The following is a 23,679-nucleotide window of genomic DNA, read 5'->3' on the forward strand; positions in this document are numbered from 1 at the left end:
GCGACAGTCGATACCGACGACATTTGAGGCCTGCGACAGTAGAGGACTGTTTTACAGTCCTCTACGGTCGTAGGCCTCGACTGTCGAGAGTGTACAAAAATTGAAGAGTCCTCTACTGTCGCCTAACGCAGGCGACATTTGAGGCCTCTTTTTCAGGAGTCGTAGGTCTCGACTGTCGGGGCTGCACAAAAATTGGAGAGGCCTCAACTGTCGCCTAACGCAGGCGACATTTGAGGCCTTTTTTTCAGGAGTCCTCTACCGTCGCTGGCCTCGAATGTCGCTGGTCTCGACTGTCGGGCCTGTACAAAAATTAGAGACTCGCTTGCAGCAGGCGACAGTTGAGGACACATCCTACTGCGATTCCAGACAGAATACATTTGTAATGATTATAACTTCTGATTTGTTGAAAACCAAATAATGGAAACTTCCTTCATAAAAAAGCATATGAACTTTGAAGGTAGTAGATAGGGCTTATCCTTGAAAATTTCGTTTGTTGTGATGAAGCAACTAAGGTTTATTTACAGTTGTAAAGTTGCAATACTTATTCATAATATGGAAGGAATAAAGGGATATACAGTAATATATTATTCAATTGCTGGTAAATCCATACAAATTAAATGATAATTCTTTTGGTGCTGTCTACCATTCTGGAGAGCCTAGCGCAGGCGACAGTTGAGGCCTCTTTTTCAGGAGTCCTCTACGGTAGCAGGTCTCGACTGTCGGGAGTGTACAAAAATTGGAGAGGCCTCAACTGTCGCCTAACGCAGGCGACATTTGAGGCCTCTTTTTCAGGAGTCCTCTACCGTCGCTGGCCTCGAATGTCGCCGGTCTCTACCGTCGCTGGTGTCGACTGTCGCAGGACTCTTCTGTCGTTTGCCTCGTTTGACATCGACCCATTTTTTGGGCAAGACGACGGAGTTTGAGGCAGTTTTCAGATCTCAAAAGAAAGCTTTGAAAAGAGTTTTTGGTCTTTCTAATGGATCTTCCTGTAGACCCTTATTTAAGAAACACAACCTTCCTACTTCACCGGCTATCTATATAATATTAGAACTGGCTCTTCTTGTTTCCAGGAATAGAAATCTTTTTGCTCAAGACGCATGTATATAGTACACGTTTTAGAGGCCTTATCTACCCAAATCATAGACTCACATTGCTTGAGAAACGCCCATATTACATGAGGATAAATATGTTCAATTTATTTTATTTATTTATAATTTTTACAAAGTGGCACTGATTGGGATAGAAAAACTAAGGATACTCCTTGTACTATTTCTTTTCCAAATTTAGATAACATTTTAAAAGTCCGAAATAGGGTTATGGTTTCACTTTTCTAAAATTTAGTCCATTTTCACTCAAAAACAACGACAAATGCTTTGCCACACAGAATTTAAGACAGTGATATCCATGATCATTTCAAAGAAAGCCTTAAATATAGTCTCTTGAATATTTGCCCTTATCAAACTGAGGCATTTTTTGAAAAAATCTCCACTGAAACTTAACGCTATACAAACCCTAATATGTATCATCCATAGGCCTATTGCCAAACAGAATTTAAGACAGTGATATCCATGATCATTTCAAAGAAAGCCTTATAGTCTCTTCAATATTTGGCCTTATAAAATTGAGGCATTTTTGAAAAAAAATCTCCACTGAAACTTAATGTTATACAATAATAATATGTATCCCTAATATGTATTATCCATTCATCTACTCATTCACTCTTCATTGTTTCCATTTATATTTAGTTGACGTTTCATACATCACTAGAGCCTTGCGCTATCAAGTGATTTCATGTGAAAATAATCTAATAACTGATAATATGATTGACTCATCAAAAATCTAAAACCCTGATTGATCGCCGCCATCATGAATGGCTCTATTGATGAATTGAATCAGTGATCACTCTATTGAAAACAGAGGAAATTCTTCTTCTTCTAGAATAATGACATCCATTTTAATGAATGCTGAGATTATTTATTGTTATTATTATTTATTTATTGTGAGTAAATTTAATACAAAATGTTACAATCTTCTACTCGAATTATTAATATTCATTTCAAAAATGCTATGATAGTCGCTATCATATGTCCAGGAGGCCAGTGAATAACGGAACATAGATACAGTTATCAGGTAGAACCTTTGAGAAAATGAAATCATTCAAGTATTTAGGCACCCTAATAACGGAAGAGAATAATGTAGCGGTAGAAGTGGATGCTAGGATAATGTCCGGAAATAGGGTGTATTTCGCACTGCAGAATATCCTGAAGTCCAAGAATGTGTCAAAAAAAGGCAAAATAAAAATTTACACTACAGTTTTAAGACCAATAGTGACATATGGGGCCGAAGATTGGAGATTGACTACAAGAGAAGAAGGTCTGCTTCAGAGATGGGAAAGAAGGATTTTAAGAAGAATTTTTGGAGCAATAAAGGAAAATGAAATATGGAGGATAAGAACAAACGAGGAACTAGGAAGATTGTTTGAGGAGACCAGTATTTTATCTGTTGTGAAAAGTATGAGGCTGAGATGGGCTGGTCATGTGTGCAGGATGCCGGAAGGGAGGGTGCCAAAAATGGTGCTGGAAGGCAAACCCGGAGGAAGAAGATTACAAGGAAGACCAAGAAAGCGGTGGGTTGACGATGTGGAAGAGGATTTTCGACGACTGGGTGTAAGAAGATGGAGAAGAACAGTAGAATGTCGAGAGGGATGGAAGGATGTGGTTGTGAAGGCTAAGGCTCTACATGGGCTGTGGTGCCAATAATGATGATGATGATGATGATGATATGATAGTCGCTATTGCTGATGATATGAACCGTTTTGTAACTTTGGCAATCCTGGAATAACATACTTGCTGCTTACTGTGTATGCTTCGCGAGCGTAAAGTGAAAATGTATCGAGAATGCATAGCAAGCGGTAAAGTAAATATTTTATGATAAGCTTTCAGTACGTAAAGAAGTGTTTTACTAGCAGTTGTAGAAAATCATTGACCGAGCGAAGTGAGGTCTAAGATTCAAGTCGACGGTTTTGCATTTTTCTTTATGTTTATATTTATATGTTCCGCATTTACAGCGAAACGCAGCAATAGATTTTCATGAAATTTGACATGTTCAAAGGAACATTCCTTTTTGAATTTCGCGTCGACGTATCTTCTTCTTAAGGTGCCTGTCCGTTTCGAACGTTAGCGATCATATTGGCTATGATGACTTTGTTAGTTGCGCTCCAGAACAATTGAGTGGAGGTTTTTCCAAACCAGGCTCTCAGGTTGGCCAGCCAGGATTCTTCTTCGACCTGGGGCTCTCCTGCCTTCTACCACAGATAAAATAAGTCTACTTTGCCCTGCAGTATGCTTTGCAATAGCTCATATCTGCCCTTATTGCGCATTATGTGGCCCAAGTATTGCAACTTCCTGAATTTTATGATGTTAACCAGTTCTGGAGCCATATTCATCCTCCTCAACACCTCCTGATTGGTAATCCTATCAGTCTATGGTATCCTCAGGATTCTCCACCATACAACAGTACTGAGTACACATAGCACTTCAGTAATCGAATCTTCGTATGCAAGGTGAGGTCATGGCTCTTGAAAACAGACCCCATTGTTATGAAAGCACTTTTGGCTTTTGCAATCCGACACCGGATCTCCTGAGAATTATCCTATGACTCATTAATCTTAGTTCCAAGGTAGGTGTATTGTGCGACCCCTATCAATTTTCGTCTGATCAATGTACAGCTCCGCTCCTTGGATGTCATCATTACTAATGATCATGAGCTTTGTTTTGGCTGAGTTTATATCAAGTCCATAGGTTTTACTCGTTTCTGCAATCACAGGTACTTGTGAATGAGAATACTGCGTGAGGTCTACTGTTCACAGAGCTACTAGTACTATCAGTATTGAAAGTAGTTTTATTTCTAATATTTATTATTTGAAATACTGGCTCAGTCAGATAATATGTGTTATCTACTTCTTCAAGTTCTTCTTCTTCTTCTTTTTCTTCTTCTTCTTCTTTCTCTTTTTCTTCTTCTTCTTCTTCTTCTTCTTCTTCTTCTTCTTCTTCTTCCTCCTCCTCCTCCTCCTCACCACCTCTTTCTTCTTCTTCTTCTTTTTATTCTTCTTCTTCTTCTTCTTCTTCATCCTCCCATTATCCTCTCCAGTGAGGAAGGAAGGAAGGAGACAACAGCGGATTGGATGAAGGAAATGCGGTCGAGCAGAGAGAGAGAGAGATGTGAAAACTGGCCGAAGGCAGTTTCAAGGAGCAAGGGCTGATCTCAAACACGGATCTTTCATTAGGCCCTTTGCCCTTGCAGAAAGGGGGCTGGCTGGCTGCAATACACCTTAAGGGCACAGTGTGAGAAATTTAAGGACTGTTTCAAGGATGGGGAAACTGAATAAAGAATGAGAGTGTGTGTGTGTGTGAGAGAGAGTGGAAGAGAGTGTGTTTGAGAGAGAGAGAGAGAGAATTGAACGAAGAAGAGGTTTAATGATGAGTTGATTGAGGGTAAGACAGAGAATTAGGGATCATTAAGAGGAAAGTTATATACTTTATTATATACTATTGTCAATTGGATGGAATAATAGATCAAAAATAATTATTATAATTGGTGAATGAATAATCTGAAAATAAATTAGAATAACGAACTTCCATGATAGTTGTTTCATCCAAATTCCAATCCACCCTGAATTCTAATTTACTCATCCGTTTTATAACACTATTTCATATTTTTGTCCTTCCAAATTTACCCTTTTTCAAGTAAATTATTGATATTCTATCATGCTATGGAACATGATACGGGAAGCTATAGGTCTTGGGAAATGGTTTTGATTGTAATCGATGTGGAACCAAACTAAACAAGATCTCACTTTGTTTCATTTCGAAAATTGAGAATTATTTATAAGTTTCCTATATGACGCTATTATCACTTGATCTCAACACTTTTGTCATGCAGAGCACAGTACTCTTTATTTATATTTCATGTAGATGACTTCTGGTTTGGGTAAACATTTCCCATATCAGTAGCTTGATTCATCTTTAACTCCAGTAACTTTATAACTTGACTCATATCAGTAACAGTATTGATCCTTTGCAATATGGACATGACGATTTCTGAGATCGCAGAATACCCACTTCTTAATTCTTTATTGATTCATACAATAAGTACATCATCAAAAATGATAGGGATAGAAAAAATAAGGTAACCTTGTGCTTATTTTATTTATTTTGTTAATTAATAATTTTTACAAAGTAGCACTGGTTGGGAGAGAAAAACTAAGGATAATCATTGTACCATTTTTCTCCCAAATTTAGATAAAATAAAATTACTATTCCTCTCCCAAATTTAGATTACGTAACCCATAGTCCGAAATAGGTTGTCTTGTAGTTGTTCAGTTCACAAAATTTACATTCCTTAATTATTCTAACAAAGTAGATTTTTTAAATTAAAACGCTTCAAAACCGAATATAGAAGAAATATATCAGGCTGTTAATACTAAAATAGGCAATATTTACATATAATAGAAATAATTTTCCAGGATCAAAAAACAAATTTAATACTCTTGAAACTTCTCTGATAAACTTGTTCAATATCGTTGTTGTATTTGATTATTGAATAATCTCTTGGTTTCCTCAGAATTAGTTACTTTTTAGTACTTTATTAAAATCATACTAAAAACAGATTCCTCAACGGGACCACTCATATGTGAATCATGATTATTGATTTCATTCACATCAAGAATGAATCTTCATCAATTCAATAATATATTATGAAAGCATTCTGTCATTCATGATAGACTGAAAGTATTCTAGCTCATTGCTTGTTCTAATTTCATGATACACAGTTATTTTTGTGGAGATTGAATCTTAATAATAATAATACAATTTCTGTGGAGATTGGATCTTATGATCATATTATATTAAGAGAGCAATTTCTGTATTTTTATATTAATTATATTTATATCTGGTTATTTATGTTCAACGGATCTCGAAAACGCCTCTAACGATTTCCACGAAATTTGGAACATAGTAGGTTTATGATATAAAATTTTGATTGCACTAGGTCTCATCCTTCGGAAAACTCGCCATTAAAAGGATAATTCATCCTTGTCTGAAACAGCTGTGGATATTAAAAAAGTGAGTGAGCGATTGAGTATGTGAAAAATCACAATATCGCATCCCCGAAATTCATAAGATGACATATAGCCAGCTGTGAACATGAACACGATCATTCTAGAGAATTGTGTTCTGTTTATCAATAAATAAAAATACGAGCGAAACTCGGTGCCCCGATATCAATAATAATGAATTCAATCATGAAAGCATTCTATCATGGCTTACTTTAGATAATCACATTATTGACATAAATCAAATACTTACTATCCCTACTAACAAATGCAAATGATTTCAACATGAATTCCACATGAGCTTTCAACAATCCTCAATATGAACTTTTGATTTATTATTTATCACTTCAATTTTACTGAGCATCAGTACACATTTTTTAGCGGTTACATTCATTCTTCATGTATGCTCATAGGAGATACATTTTTCAACTTGGGAAGTCTTGTGCAAGTGCAGCTTACCTTATTCAACATTTCAACTCAGGAAATTTGCGCAAGTGCAGTTTGCCTTTCATTGTCAACCGCTACTCATTTTTAGCTACTCAGTCTTAGCTACTCATCAGTTATTTAGTCGAACTTTGTCAATCTCAATTCTTACTGATGCCAGTGATTTCATTCATCAAGAACATTTTATCTCGTTTTTCAAATATTTATTCACTGCAATTACATCAACTTTAGGACATAACCTCAAACATTATTCTACTTAACTCATGGTGGAACTTTTTCCAATTAACATTCAACCAGTGAAACTCATTCAATTTGTGAAGTGCCCATTCGTCGTTATATTCATTATCAATTTAATATTGGAACAGTCTCAACTTTCAATATCTCAACGTATTCAAGTCAAGTTCTCTTCCGCATCGGTCATCGTTTATCAGGATATAATCAAGATATCTTCATCGTTCAACTTCTATTAGCCCAGCAGCTGTCTGCAACTACAATGTACTTGACAGGAGTCAAGTTTCATCCTCGGAATTTGAGTCACCGTAGGCCTATCACTTTGGCAACACATCATTAATTATTCAGGGAAGTCTTATTCTACTATTCACATTTTTGTACTTACCCTCTCAGAGGCACTGTGTTTACTGGTAGTCTTCATCCCATTCAATTTTGTTCCTGATTAACTTTTTATTCCTAAATAATAACTATTTAAATACTATCAATCATTCAATTTTTTTTATCTTCTATTATTATTACTTATGTGTTCTACATATAGTAATATTCCCCATGTAACTTGACATGCGTTAAGCTGTCATTTCCCAGCCCGCTTATGTAATACAATATGCTGAGCTTCGTCTCCTTTCAATATTGTATTTGGTATTTTTCAACCTTTTCTATTTTTAATTATTAATCGAACCTTCAGTTCTGGACAGACTTTCTGCTTCTTCTGCTTACATTATAGCCAAGTTGCTATATTTGTCCTCTTTCAGTGTTACATAGTCAACAGCTTGAAAGCTTCAGGTACGATTGGATTCTACCTAAACTGAATTCCTAGTTTTCATTTTTTGTGAAATTAGGTAATTGTTCATATTCATATAATTTCTGTACTTTCATACCTTTAAGATTACTAAGATTTTGCAGGACTTTTATCTAGGATTTTTTGTCTCTCGACTGATTTTATTAGTCAGGTTAAGATTCTCATATTCACTATCATTTTTCAAGTATTCTAAATTTTTATTCATTTTAAACATTGCTAAATTTTGTACGTTCAATTCAATCTTTACTCATTGTCATTATTATTCTATTATTAGTTTCAGCATCAATATACTCTTTTGTGTATTTCAACATTAACATTGTTATCCCAACTTTATCTTTGTATTACTCAATCTTTTGCGCTCACAGAGGTAACATCATTTTGAAACATTGTATCAGTATTCTTAAACGTACTAGCAAAAGTCTAGGTACAATAAACAACTTGAGTGCATTCCTAATTATTTTATTTTAATTACAACTACATTAATTTTAAGCATTCCAATAGTTACATTCAAATATCAGCCTTACATACGGATAATAAGAAACTTATTATCTATCATTCTTCAATTATTAGTCATCATTATTGCACTACCTTTGTGCATTCTACTTGTGCTCAGACGCACAGTAAACCAGAGGTATTTTTTCGGATCTACACATTCAAGGTTTGTAAATCCGCTCATAGCAAATAATGAAAAGCTGTCAGTGCCTAGATCAGATATAGATCTCATCTACACACTTCCACACAGTCCACTACTTTGCAGATCGGCCTTACAACCCGATCTACTGACAGTCAACATGTGCTTATTTTATTTATTTTGTTATTAATAATTTTTACAAAGTAGCACTGGTTGGGAGAGAAAAACTAAGGATAATCATTGTACCATTTTTCTCCCAAATTTAGATAAAATAAAATTACTATTCCTCTCCCAAATTTAGATTACGTTACACATAGTCCGAAATAGGTTAAGTCTTGTAGTTGTTCACTTCACAAAATTTACATTCCTTAATTATTCTTACAAAGTAGATTTTTAAATTAAGATGCTTCAAAACCGAATATAGAAGAAATATATCAGGTTGTTAATACTAAAATAGGCAATATTGACATATAAAAGAAATAATTTTTCAAGACCAAAAACAAATTCAATACTCTTGGAACTTCCCTGATAAACTTGTTCAATATCGTGGTTGTATTTGATTATTGAATAATCTCTTGGTTTCCACAGAATTAGTTACTTAGTACTTCATTAAATCATACTGAAAACAGATTCCTCAACGGGACCACTCATAAGTGAATCATGATTATTGATTGTAATCACATCAAGGATGAATTCTTAATGAATTCAATAATTATGAAAGCATTCTATCATATTCATGATAGACTGAAGTATTCTAGCTCATTGCTTGTTCTAATTTCATGATACACAGTTATTTTTGTGGAGATTGAATCTTAATAATAATAATACAGTTTTTTTTGTGGAGATTGATCTTATGATCATATTATATTAAGCGAGCAATTTCTGTATTTTTATATTAATTATATTTATATCTGGTTATTTATGTTCAACGGATCTCGAAAACAGCTCTAACGATTTCCACGAAATTTGGAACATAGTAGGTTTATGATATAAAATTTCGATTGCACTAGGTCTCATCCTTCGGAAAACTCGCCATTAAAAGGATAATTCATCCTTGCCTGAAACAGCTGTGGATATTAAAAAAGTGAGTGAGCGATTGAGTATGTGAAAAATCACAATATCGCATCCCCGAAATTCATAAGATGACATATAGCCAGCTGTGAAACATGAACACGATCATTCTAGAGAATTGTGTTCTGTTTATCAATAAATAAAAATAACGAGCGAAACTCGGTGCCCCGATATCAATAATAATGAATTCAATCATGAAAGCATTCTATCATGGCTTACTTTAGATAATCACATTATTGACATAAATCAAATACTTACTATCCCTACTAACAAATGCAAATGATTTCACAATATACAATAATACAAATGATTCTACAAAATACAATTTTTGTAATGGTGTAATGTATCTATGCATATCAAATAAAGCAAAGTCGGCCTGAACCACACGTTGCCATATTGAACATGCTCCGGCCTTCTATCTATAGTAGGCTGTGATTCTATCATAATTCATGAGAGACTGAAAGTACTCGAAAGAACTCATTGCTTATTTTAGTTTCATGATAATATATACAATTGTTTCTGTGAAGACTGGATCTTTCATTGATTCTTTTATTCTAATGAATAGATAAAAATTTCAAAAATCTATCGTAACATTAAACCACAGTGTACTTAGTTTCTAGTAAAAAATATGATGAAATCATATATTACATCTATCCTCTCTGTTGTTACTTGTTAGTCAACCTTGTTATCTAAAGGGCGGACAATGGTACGAACTGACAAAGATAAGAGTCATGTAATTGAATCGCATGATTAAACTTGTAACTTTATAAGGATGGGGGATCTACTACTAAGTACTACCCCCTCAAACGTCCCTATGATATCAACCCTCCCAACCTACCGACAACCATTGACCCTATCCTTCCGTTTATAATTATTAAAGACAAAGTAAATTCCCCTACTCTCCTCCCTTTCCTTCTGGTTTTCTTCTTCTTCTCCATTTTCTTCTTCTTCTTCTTCTTCTCCTTTTTCTTCTTCTTCTTTTTCTTCTTCTTCTTTCCATTTGCTCTCATCCTCAAGCCTTCACACTACCCTTTCCTATCAATTCAATAAAAACGCACAATTAAAGTCAAAAATACATAACAGTACAATCAATATACAAATGCCAAATATAAATACAAAAAAAATATATACTGTAATATTGTAATAGTTGAAATAGTTTTCCTAGTAGGGCATAGGACCTGCATTTTCTCGAGAAGACCTATGTTGTCTTCTCATGAAAGGGAGATAATATCACAAGATGTATTTCAATTCTATTTGCAGTTGTATTTATAACAAACAAAAACACAGAAGATAAAAATATCATACAACAGTACAATAATGCTTAATTTTTGCTGGTGGAGGTTATAAAAGTAATGAATCAGTGAAGAAGGGTGAATAGGAGTAAAAAAAAGAAGATGAGATAGGAAATCTCCTTCTTCTATGATAAATAAATAATCATCTCTATAAATAATGCAATATATACAGTACTTGAATGTTAAATAGGCCTAGTTTGCTCCATGGTACCTAGAATACATTCTAGTCTAACTGTCTAAGTGTATTCTATTAGGTAGATACTGGTTCGCTCTATGATTGAGGAGAGCGGGCAGTTCGTCGGTTGACCAGTAGATAGCGCACTGCTCCTTTGAACGTCCATTGATTCTATATTTTCCTTCTAAATAATAATTAAAAAGTGTATCAGATAGCATTTGAATGGGGAATCGTTTGTTCAAATTCTTTACCTACCTATTCCACGAGAAATGTACTAGATTACTATAACATTAATGTATAAAGTAGGTAGGTGCCTGGCTGCATTCGTTCCAACTCTCGCCAGAGTTTTGTGGGAGTGTCAAGTGTGGTGGTCTGCCTAACTTCCACCGTTACTAGTAATTTTTTCAATATTTGGTTGGATATATACAGAATATTTTTTAGAAGATCATGAGTAGGGTGTAAGTTGTCTAAATTTGCACCCACATCTCCTGATCAGTTATTACTAATTACTATATTTATAGTTATTATTATTTATTGTTATTATACATATCGGTGCACCGAGCAACAAAATAGATACAAAATGGAAACTAGCAATAAAACGCCGATGATTTCTACGTCACAATTACTAGACACGTCACGTGACTGCGCCATCTTGTTAGAAATTACAATCCTGGTCTTTTGATTGGCTCGCGGCAGTGAACGAAGTCGATTGATCCGGATCAGTAAAGTGATCCGAACCTCCCATCAATACTATTATAGTGAGGTCCACGTTATAATGACAGTATTTGATCAACTTTGTTTTTGCTATCCTTGTCTATCATTCGACAAAGCCGGTGGTACTATCCTTTTCTAGGTCCACAACGATGCCAATTATGTTTTTGACAGTGTAGAAATATAATTAATTAATGAACAGAATCGGCATCGCTATTTTTCTATCTTTATCCACTGCCATTATAGCGTGGACCTCAGTATACAATGCGGAACTTTCTAACAAGATGGCGGATTTTTGTGCCAGCGTACTAGCCGAGTTTCCATTCTGTATCTATTCTGTGACTGAGCTTCGCTCCGGAGGACCCAGAGTACAAAAGCATAGTTTTTACTTTCCTTGCCCTATTACCATAGGTAAGGAAAGTATTGCTTTCCAAAAAAAATTAAGGTACCCTGATTTCAAGTTTTCTATACGTTTCAAGTCCCCCCTGAGTCCAAAAACATGATTTTTGGGTGTTGGTCTGTGTGTGTGTATGTGTGTGTGTGTGTGTATGTGTGTGTGTGTGTGTGTATGTGTGTGTGTATGTGAACACGATAACTCCATTCCTAATCAACCGATTGACTTGAAATTTTTAAACTTAAGGTCCTTATACCATGAGGATCCGACAATAAGAAATTCAATAAAATTCAATTCAAGATGGCGGAAAAAATGGCGCATTATTAGTAAAAAACCATGTTTTTCACGTTTTTATCAAAAACGGCTCTAACGATTTTCTTCAAATTCATACCATGGATAGCTATTCATAAGCCCTATCAACTGGCATGAGTTTCATTACTGGGAAAATTTCAGGAGCTCTGTAATATTCTTGAGAAAAATGGCGGATAATGACGAAAAAACCATGTTTTTCACGGTTTTCTCGAAAACGGCTCTAACGATTTTTTTCAAATTCATACCCTGTATAGTTATTCATCAGATCTATCAACTGGCATGAGTCTTTTTCCTGGGAAACTAATGGGGGGTCCACCCTATCCTTGAGAAATGGACTTTGTAACCTCCATCTCGTGCATGAGGTAGGTAAATAGGTAGAGCAGTTTATAAAAAGAACACAGTCATAGTCAAGATAATTCATCTGTAGAGCAGCTGTTTTGACGACTTTAAAAAAAAAATCATCTAATTTCACAATTTACACGAAGGAAAAAGTACTCTGAAAACAATAATTATATATACACATATACAGTAGTCTGATCGTAGTTGCAAATAATATGTTACCGCCAATAATTGTCATGATGTGACCCTATTTTATCCCCCCCCCCCCTAAATTATTGTGACCCCTAAATTATTCTCGTTTGAGAATGAGGCTTACAGTTCAATGAGCAAGGAAAGTTGTGTGAGTGTACCACACCAGATTTTTATATTTTTTTATTGACTAGCAGGAACCCGTGCTCCGCAAGGATCTATTTTGAAACTTGACAAACTGAAAACTTGACGGAATGAAAATTTGAAGAATTGAAAATAGGCCTTCAAACATCCTTGGTTAATTAAGAATCTATATGCAAAATTTCAAGTTAATTAGTCCAGTAGTTCAGACGTGATGATGCGTCAAACATAATTTTCCAATCCTGTACGTGAATAAGCCAGCTCTACTTTATTATAGAATATCGGGGCACCGAGCTTCGCTCCTTATTTTTATTTATTGATAAACAGAACACAATTCTCTAAAATTATAGTGTTTATATTTCACAGCTGACTATATGTCATCTTATGACTTTTGGGAACGCGATATTTTGATTTTTCACATACTCACTCGCTCACTCACTTTTTTACCATCCACAGTTGTTTCAGCCAAGGATGAATTATCCTTTTAATGTCGTTCAGCGAATTTTGCCAAGGATGAGACCTAGTGCAATCGAATTTTTATATCATAAACCTACTATGTTCCAAATTTCGTGAAAATCGTTAGAGCCGTTATCGAGATCCGTTGAACATGGATAACCAGATATAAATATAAATATAAAAATAGAGAATTTGCTTGCTTAATATGATAGGATATACCTAGTTAACGACTGCAAGAGATAGTACTGTGAAACAGAATAGTGGTGAAACTATAATAGCGCCAGAAGTGTCTCAAACACAATTGTAGGTACTACATGAACTTTTTGAAAGTGATTTGGGAAAAAAATGTTAAAACAACAGAACTGAAAGTTGTCAACCATATCATATTCTACCTCCATTTAGAGAGCCTTATGTTTGAGCTGAATGTGAATCTATATATAAAAATGAATGTCTGTTTGTTCTCTATAGACTTGAAAACTACTTGACATAACGGCATGAAACTTTGGGAATATGTTGTGTGAATATTGGGGATGGTTTCTGAACATGAGTTTTAATAGGGGGGCTAATAATAATTATTTGTTTATCCATTTTACAGACATATGTTTTCAAAATTGGCCACCGAAGATCGGAAACATGATCATGATTCAAGATCATATTGTGATAATATAATTTAGCATCTCAAGTTACCAGCTGTAATATACACGTCACCCTGTTATAAATTGTGTACTGGTATTAAAACAGCAGTTTGGAGTTGAAGTGTAGTTGATAGGTACCAGCTGTAGATAATGGTTCCTTAGAAGACCTATACAAATATTTATCACTTCCCTATCATTGAGAAACTGGAAAATGTTGGGGAAAAAATTATTCACCTCATGAAAGAGAATTGTTCATATTGCATTCATTAATTACTGAAGAATGACAGAATAATTTACAATTTTTTTTAATTAGCTTAGCTTATATTCATCCTAAAATGGAAGATGGAAAGAATAAGGAATTCTGTGTGATTCATCGTACATCGCATATTTCCTGGACCATCTATTGACAATAAATCAACAACTAACATCGGGGACCGAGCTTCGCTCTGGAGAACAAAAGCATAAAAAAATTCTTACCAAAGAAGAAATCATAATAACATTCATAGTTTATACAGAAATGTTCTATCTAATCACAGTGAATTGAAATTAATTCCCAGAGGAATGCAAAAATTTCCATCACAAAGGCCCGGTTGCACAAAAGCCGATTAAATTTTAATCCTGAACCAAATCAGAAAAGACCATTTCAAAAAGATGGATCTACTAGAATAATTAATCAGGATTGAAAATAATCCGGCTTTTTTGCAACCGGCACCAAGTACCTGATTGCTGATTGAATGATTACAAAAGTTCAACAGATGAGTCATAATTTTAACACAGTCACCCACACATGAACTCGCTCACTCACTTCCATCATCAACAAGCGACGAAATAATTATTATCAGCTGTTTTTCCAAGGATAAATAATAATTATCCTTTTAATGTCCTTCAGCGAGTTTTCCCAGGGATGAGACCTAGTGCAATCGAATTCTTATATTATAAACCTACTATGTTCTGAATTTCGTTAAAATCGTTAGTGCCGTTTTCGAGATCCGGTGAAATACAAACATCCAAACATATAAACAGAAATTGCTCGTTTAATAGTATAGGATGAAAACAATGAATTCATCTTTGAAAAAGTGATTAAACCTATCTATTTTTTTAATTCAACACTTTACTTACAGATATTACTACCAATTGATTGAGAAGAATATGTTTTCGGAACAATGAATGCTGCATGACTAAGCACATAGGAAGTCCGTATTGAGATGTAAATAAAAATATTGTCAGATAAATTTCATGATTCACAAAATAAAGTTAAGTGTGACATGAGATACATTGACTTTTTGACGGTATGAAGTTCGCCGGGTAAGATAGTTGTAAATAAAGCGTTATTATTAATAGTCAACGCTGAAAAAATACATGCTCAATCACCAGGAATACTATAAATTCTGTAAGGGACCAGTAAGCCATTAATTTTGTGTAGCTTAATCACTTCCATTATGGACACTGGATACATTATGGACTGTCAATACGTATGAAATTTATTAGCTACAGAATAAAAAAAAATTTGATTGCAGTGTCTCTGACTACTTCAATATGAATAACCATTTGGATCAAATATAAGGAATTACTCACATCTCTCATCAACTCTTACTTTTATCCACAAAATATTATCAATAAATATAAGTTATATTGAATGAACTCACGGCTAGTACTCAAGTTTGTCAAATAAATGTAGGTATGCTTGATATTTTGTTTTTGTAATCTTTTTGTCTATTAAGAAAGTTTTCAATGTGATTTTTGATGGCAATAAATTTGAATTTGAAAAAAGAATTATCAACAAACTCCTAACCAAAGAAAATCTCTGTGCTCTGTTCTAATCGGAATGTATGAGACTCCATATACAGCTGATAGGAGGCGCAAACTGAACTGGCCAAGCATACAACAATGGAACACACACGTGGCAAGCTCGCGCTTTCGATCAATGAAAAATTAATTCGGTCAGCCGATTGATAAGATTATTTTAAGCTTTCCAATGATTACAACATATGTTAGAATATCATGTGTCAATTATCTCAGTTCCATGTGGCGTTCACCTTACGCTCATAAGCTTACTTAATAGGATCATTTTTCATCCTTTGAAACCCTAGAGGCAAAATATCTCAAAATCCGTTCTTAGTGCGTGTCTAGCATGTTTGAAGAATATTTGTGCACAGTTTCAAGTCTGTAGGCCAATTAGTTTGAGCTGTAGTGTAATTTTACATCAAAATTTTCGAAAAATGCTCTCTTCTGAACCCCCCTGTGCTCCTGATCGGAATTTTTCTGCACAGATCTAATTTTTTTTTCGTAGCTGAACAAAAAAGTTCCTCATGACTTTCCTGTGCAATGAGCGGTTGAAAAGTACAAAATTTTTGGGAGACCCCAGCTCCCTCAGGGGGCAAATTTCTGAAAATCCTTTCTTAGTGGATGATGTCTTGAGGCTACCATGAACACAATTGTGCAAAATTACAAGTTCTTAGGCTCAGTAGTTTGGGCTGTGGTGTGATTTCAGTCTGTCAGGACCTAGCCTTTTATAGATATAGATTGATGATAAACAGAACACAATTCTTTTGAAAACAATTTAGCAGTTTGAATGATTGGGAAGGACTAATATGCACAGCCCAAAACTGTTTCTTCCCTGAATTTTGATTTATCCTATTATATTAGGCGAGCAATTTCTGTATATTTATATATGGTTATGTATGTCCAACGGATCTCGAAAACGGCTCCAACGATTTTCACGAAATTGGAACATAGTAGGTTTATGATATAAAAATTCGATGGCACCAGGTCTCATCCCTGGGAAAACTCGCTGAACGACATCAAAAGGATAATTCATCCTTGAAAAAACAGCTGATACTTTCGCCGTCTGTGGATAATAAAAAAGTGCGTCTGTGGCAAAATCAAAATATCTCATCCCCGAAATTCATAAGCTGTCGTATAACTAGCTGTAAAATATAAACACGATCATTTTAGAGTATTGTGTTCTGTGTATCTTTACTTATAAAATTCTTATCTCATTGACTCACTGATCACGATTTCTGGAAAACTACAGGATGGATTGCAACAAAACTTGGAATATAGCTTCCTTATACGTACTAGGTGCTCACTAAGAAATCTTTTGGCGATATTCCAACTCTAAGAGTGGTTTTTAAGGGTGTAAAGTTCGTCTTTTAGCATGTATATTCTTCTTCTCCCAATCTCTTAATAATTATAATTATTGAAGTGTCCATATCATATGTTACTATAGAACTATAATCTAGAGAGAGTAGCTCTTCGAAACAGTTTGTTAACTGGCAACTAAATTAATAATTTTGTCAGGTTGGCATTAAGTTGAGATGACTTCATTAGGATGGCACCAAGTTGAAGAAAAATAAATAAATAATAAAATGCATTTATCGAGAACAAATTGATTGGGCACTGCTGCTTCAATCGGAGCTATAGATAATCGGAGCTACCTTAGAGTATAGATAATTTTTATTTTTCATAAAACAAACTCTCATGACTGGAGTTGCTTCTATCAATTGATCCTATTCTATCAAGACTATTTTGTTTGTATATCGCGAGAACTGCTTAAAAAGTTCGATGAAATTTGAATAATTCAGTATGATATATGGAGGGTATTTTTAAAACTTCAGAAGTGTGGAATCTATTTGCGAAGAATGAGGAAATTCGGCCAAAATCTAACTTGGCGAAAGAAATGGGTTATTTATTAGAACGGCCAAACAGCTGTTGTTGCTTTTCCTTGAGAGATAAAAAGATTATAATCTTTTATAAGATATTTATAAGCTATTTACATATTAGATTACTTCCTTGATATCATTTTGTTATATTTTGATAGGAGTTTTGTTATCAATTCGAATCTTATCTTCCTAAATTCAAATTAATAATAATTGTTTCGTGTGTTTTGTGTTTTGTTTCAATGTGGAAATTAGTGAAGATTGAAAAGTCGCACATAACCTTTATTTGGACAATTTATTTATGAAATTGGGATGAAAAGAAATTTTTGGACTATAGTCTGTTTCTTTGTCCTTAAGTTGATTGTAGATGATAAATAAATAAATGAAAGCTGTAGTTGAGTTACCAAATTGGCGACCATATTTTAAAGCATTGCAGTATTCATGGAACATCTGGAGAATAGCTTCAGAAAGTGACCGGATGATATCAAAAGAAATTTAAAAACAATCTCTCCAAACTAGTTGGATGTATTGTTCATTGTGAGGTGATAGAATGCGAATAATTCTTCAGCTTCTGTTGTATTGGTTCCACTGTTGCTCTATGTTTGTACGCAGCCATGGCCTTGAGAAAGCCAGTTGCACTGTCTGTTAATTAATAATCCGGACTAAATACCACGAGAACCATCAGAGAACCTTCTATTAGAAGATTCCTGTTCTGATTAATTCTCATGAAATTTAATCATGATTGAAATTAAACAGGCTTTTGTGTTACTGGGCCTGATATTTTCATGTTTCAAAATCAGCTAAAACCTAAATAAATAAAAAAAACCATAATATTTCATCAGCTGCTCCTATTCCCTCTCATAATGTCATTACATGACATGAGACAGACCTATTGATATTGATAGATCACAAGTAAATACTGAATTTGTCAATTTAGAAAGAAATTAAATTGAGTTACATGTTAGTTTACATCCAAATTTCCATCCCTAAGCTTTTGGTTTCAAGCTAAGATCAAAGGAAGAAATCATATAATGGAAATAATCAAAGTGATTGAATCAACTCTATTCAGATTTATGCAAATTCAAATTAAAATGATCTCACTTTATTTTTTATGATAGTAAAGTTCAGGAAATGAGGGATCAGCCACAATAATGTTATACTAACTATAATGAATGGACTCTCATGGAAGAAAGAATCAGTGGATTGGCTGATTTTACACTTTTGGATAAGTGAAATGAAAAGTCAACCATAGGCTATGCCAAAAATTCCAGAATAAGCAAGAGATCAATGGATACCAGAGTCATCAAATTCCGAATCAACTTAATTTGGAATTTAATCTTCAATTGCATCAACCAAAACGAAAATAAAATAATCACTGCTCATTTGATAACTGTCAACGGGAAATTTTAATTGCCAATAAAATAAAGTCGAGGTCGATTCTTATGCCCCGCCCATTATTCTACAAAATTCACTGCAATTAGACTACTATTCTACAGAGCACTTCCAACACATCAATTAATTATTCGAATGATTTGACTCAATAATTTTCATGCCAAGTTGTGGCCTAATCTCAAAAACGATTATAATAATTTTGGTAGAATTTAGATTATAATTGTTTCACGAAAATAATATTATCTTTCAACTCCCGTAGCGAAGCACGGGTGCCCTGCTAGTCAATAAAAAACTATAAATAGTCCAAAAAGTAGGTTATGTTCCATACACTTGAATTCAGGTCTAATTTCCAGTCCAAACATTTGAAAAAAGAAAAGTTCCAATTATGATTGATTACAAACCAAATTGAATAACAAATAACACTCACTAATCACTTAGAACTTTAAAATAATAATTAACTTTGAAATACTGATATTCTTTGATAAACCATGTCATTGCAACAAATCAGATATTTTGATCAAGTTGATAAAAATTTCTAGATAATATTTCTCGTGAGATAAGCTGATTGATTATGAGCCCCAATCGGTTGAGTGCTTCTGCTAAAAAATTTTAGGGTTGAAGGATTAAAAGAAAAAATTACTTTTTTGATGAATTTGGAAACATCGCGAAAATATGTTATTATTTTAAATATGATTATTATTATTTTTTATCAATTATGAATAATTTTACCTTTCAAACCCTTAAGGTGTCTTTATCTTTTATGTTGTGTTTATATTTTGCAGCTGGCTATACGTCAGCTTATGAATTTCGGGGATGAGATTTTTGATTTCCACAGAGGCACTCGCTCACTCTCTTCCATTATCCACAGACAACGAAAGTCTTAGCTGCTTTTCCAAGGACGAATTATCATTTCAATGTCGTTCACTGAGGTTTTCCAAGGGATGAGACCTAGTGCAATCGAATTTTTATGTCTTAAACCTACTATATTGCAAATTCAATCAAAATCATTAGAGCCGTTTTCGAGATTCGTTGGACATAAATATATAACCAACCATATAAACATAGCCACCTCTTATACAAGGCCGCGGCCTAAGATGTAGCAACGTCGCAGTGTAGGCCTAGAATCTAATACATGATTAGTGAAAAAGATCAGCTGGTATTTTTTGAAATCTTTTTCACCAATCATGTATAGATTCTAGGCCTACACTGCGACGTTGCAATATCATGGGCCGGGGCTATGATATAAATAACCAACCATATAATAACCACTACAGGGTGTTTCAGAAGTAGTGTCGAGAATTTTAGGGTATTGTACCTGGATGCTAGGAGACTACAAATGTCATATTTGAAGTGTCCAAAACTCAGCGGTATCCCTTATAGCTGCCATTTTGTTTTTTTCACTTAAAAATTTTATCTCAAGAACGAAATGTTGTATTAATCTGAAATTTGGCATGAATATTATGCTATAAAGATCAACTATAAAAAATAAAAAAAATTTTTCGTTGAAATTTTTCAAAATGGCGGCCATTTTAAATTTTTGATGGCGAATATCTCGAAAACCGTCCATTTTACAGAAAATTTACAAGAGACAAAAAGTTAGCAAATTGTTTCACGATTCCAATGATACCTAATTTATTAAGATTGATCGAAGAATAACAGAGAAATTAATTTTTTTCGTACTGCATGCATGACCACTTTTCCCATTTAAAGATCAATATTAATTTTTTAATTCCAGATGTATTTAAGATGAAGCTTTGAAACTCGGTATGGCTCCCAATGGGCAAACAGATGATTTTACAATGGTTTTCAGATGATAATGTTTGTCTTGTAAAAGTATTGTTGTTTCATTAAAAGTAAAGAACCAGATGTAGTGCTTCCTATTTCTTAGTCTCACGTTTCCTAGGTCTTATTTCTATCTTAAATTTCCAGTTTCTTCCAAAAGTTCTGGTAGTATGTCTCTTAAAAAAGTAATGTACGTGGGAGAATTCAGACGATTAGGAAGAATGTATGGTCCAATCACGCGATCACCTAAGATACCCGTCCAAACATTCAGCGAAAATCTATGCTGATAACCACGCACTTTGACCTCATGAGGATTGTCTAAGGCCCAGACGTGACTGTTGCGAGAGTTGAAGATTCCTTCTCTTGTAAAGCTGGACTCATCGTAAATAACACATTTTCTAGAAAATTTGGTTGGATAATGTCTTGCTGAAGAAACCAACGGGCACAGTTTACTCTTGGCTCATAGTCGCGTTCAACCAATGAGTGAACTTTTTGAAAGCGGAAGGGTGTGAAGTCTTTCCTTGTTTAGTACACGCCACACAGAAGAAGCACTTGAATTGATTTGCTTTGCAACTGCTCTCGTACTCGTTCTAGGATTGAAATCGAATTTCTGCAATACTTCCTCTTCAAAAGCAACATTTCGAACTGCTCGAGGCCTACCAGCAATTACCCTGTTCCGTTCAAATGAACCAACTTCTCTCAGCCGATTGTGAGTTCTTGTGAACACCTTGTCGGCGGTTTGGAAATGCAGCTGTATACATTCTTCTTGCTTCGGTCGCATTGCCAAGCTGCTCCATACATGAAGTGAATATCGGTGTACTCCAGCGAACTAAATTCCATTACAATATTAAATATTTGTGTAGAAGCAACGTAAGAAAATATTGAAACTGGAAATTTAGATAGAAATAAGACCTAGGAAACGTGAGACTAAGAAATAGGAAGCACTACATCTGGTTCTTTACTTTTAATGAAACAACAATACTTTTACAAGACAACATTATCATCAAACCATTGTAAAATCATCTGTTTGCCCATATGAGCCATACCGAGTTTCAAAGCTTCATCTTAATACATCTGGAATTAAAAAATTAATATTGATCTTTAAATGGTGAAAAGTGGTCATGCATGCAGTACGAAAAAAATTATTTCTCTGTTATTCTTCGATCAATCTTAATAAATTAGGTATCATTGGAATTGTGAAAAAATTTGCTAACTTTTTTGTCTCTTGTAAATTTTCTGTAAAATAGACGGTTTTCGAGATATTCGCCATCAAAAATTTAAAATGGCCGCCATTTTGAAAAATTTCAACGAAAAATTTTTTTTTTATTTTTTATAGTTGAGTCTTTATAGCATAATACTCATGCCAAATTTCAGATTAATACAACATTTCGTTCTTGAGATAAAAATTTTTAAGTGAAAAAAACAAAATGGCAGCTATAAGGATAACCGCTGAGTTTTGGACACTTCAAATATGACATTTGTAGTCTCCTAGCATCCAGGTACAATACCCTAAAATTCTCGACACTACTTCTGAAGCACCCTGTATATAAAAAAATATATGCAGAAATTGCTCGCTTTATATAATAGGATTGAGAGATTTGTAGAGAATAAAAATGGGCAAAGTGACTCATTCTTGGGATCAAATCAAGATTGCTCGCTTACCAAAATGAACCGGTTAAAGTAGCTCTAAAGTAGTTCTAAAGTAGCTCTTTCATATTTTTCTTCTTTCCCCACTTCTTCTTCACTTCTCCCTTCTTCGGATTCTCTTTGTTTTTCCTTCTTCTACCATCTCTCCTGTTTCTTCTCCTTCTACATATTTTTCTTATTTTTCTCTTTTTCTCTTCTTCTTCTCCTTCTCCTTCCTGTTTTTTCTTCTCCATCTTATTCTAATTTTTATTCTTTCTCCGACTCTTTTTCTTTCTCTTTTTTTTCCACTTTCCCTACTTTTTCTCCTCTTCTCCACCTCTTTGGATTTCTTTTTTTTCACTGCAATGCGAAATAAAGGAATGTTACCTCTTCTGCTCTTCAGCAGAAGTTCAAGAACATGTTTGTAAAATAGAGAGCTTGAGGCATTTTTGGAGTACAATGTGGTTATTGTCTTAAATTCGAAAGTTAGCTGTGCTCTGTCTACTCTATAATTTGGGCTTTGGAATAATATGCTTTCAAAATCCATAACGTATTTCATTGAGATAATTACAACGTTTCATCAACTTCACTTTCTTTCTATTTCTTATTTCAATTATTCTACTTGAAAAAAACGTAAGGATATGAAGTTGAACATGAAAATTATTCTCAATGTTTCACAAAGCTGATGATGATTGGATTGCAAAGGATGTTATGGACTTGAACTGGATGTCTGGAAAAAATCGTTGATAGAGTCAAAGTATTGTAAGAGCTTTTCTGAAGTTCAGTGCCACTAATCAATTTCCAAGACGTTCAATATGTTTCCAGGACGGATTTTCTGTACTTTGGAATTGAAAAAAATACATGAATTAATTGGTTAGAAGTGGGGAAGAAGTCTCTTCCATGGAATCACAAACCTACCATGGCTGAATGCTCATTCTGTTGAAGCAAACTTCTTCAAGTCTGCTCACTTCACCAATCACAATTCGAACTCCTGGTGAAAACTAATGGAAAAGAGTAGAAGAAAGGGGAGAAAAAGAAGAAGAAGAAGAAGAAGAAGAAGAAGAAGAAGAAGAAGAAGAGAAGAAGAGAAGAAAAGAAGAAGAAGAAAAAGAAGAAGAAGAAGAAGAAGAAGAAGAAGAAGAAGAAGGAAGAAGAAGAGAAGAAGAAGAGAAGAAAGAAAAAAGAGAAGAAGAAGAAGAAGAAAAGAAGAAGAGAAAAGAAGAAGAAGAAGAAGAAGAAGAAAAAGAAGAAAAGAAGAAGAAGAAGAAGAAGTAGAAGAAGAAGAAGA

This window comes from Nilaparvata lugens, chromosome 11 (assembly GCF_014356525.2).
Source record: "Nilaparvata lugens isolate BPH chromosome 11, ASM1435652v1, whole genome shotgun sequence".
NCBI lineage: Eukaryota > Metazoa > Arthropoda > Insecta > Hemiptera > Delphacidae > Nilaparvata > Nilaparvata lugens.